At 46.9% G+C, this 356-nt stretch overlaps 1 protein-coding gene across 1 annotated transcript in view; it reads right to left on the reverse strand.

Annotated features, from left to right (window-relative positions):
• The window catches only part of LOC143111806 (calpain-5-like), a 13593-nt gene extending 13518 nt beyond the window's left edge, over positions 1–75 (reverse strand). The window contains exon 1 of the mRNA XM_076274066.1: positions 1–75. This exon is cut by the window's left edge and continues 27 nt beyond it. The gene's annotated coding sequence lies outside the window, so the exon portion shown is untranslated.
• Between the last annotated feature and the right edge of the window lie 281 nt (positions 76–356).

Below are 356 nucleotides of genomic sequence, written 5' to 3' on the forward strand. Positions count from 1 at the left end.
AGACAAGATGCTAACGACCTGCAACTCCACACAAACCACACAATTACTACAGTACTTCTACAGGACTGTCAGTGAAACTCATTGAAACACATCCACAAAAGAAAAGCAACAAAAGCCCAACCCCTCCCAGTCTCCCTCCCCGGTATCTTTCTCTCTCTCTCTCACTCTGTCTTTCACTTACCTCATCGTCCTGTCCACAAACCTGTCAGACATGTTTCTGTTTGTGTGTGTGTGTGTGTGTGTGTGTGTGTGCACATTATTGGCTGTGTCTATGTATGTGTGTGCAGGGTGCGATTTGTGTAAAAACCAGAGCGGGGGATGATTTTGAATAAGTTTGTAAACCCCCCCCCCCCCCC

The sequence above is a fragment of the Alosa pseudoharengus genome, unplaced genomic scaffold (assembly GCF_046254945.1).
Source record: "Alosa pseudoharengus isolate Yale_2024_CS ecotype anadromous, Long Island Sound unplaced genomic scaffold, YU_APseudo_1.1 YU_APseudo_1.1_scf_8, whole genome shotgun sequence".
NCBI classification, from domain to species: domain Eukaryota; kingdom Metazoa; phylum Chordata; class Actinopteri; order Clupeiformes; family Clupeidae; genus Alosa; species Alosa pseudoharengus.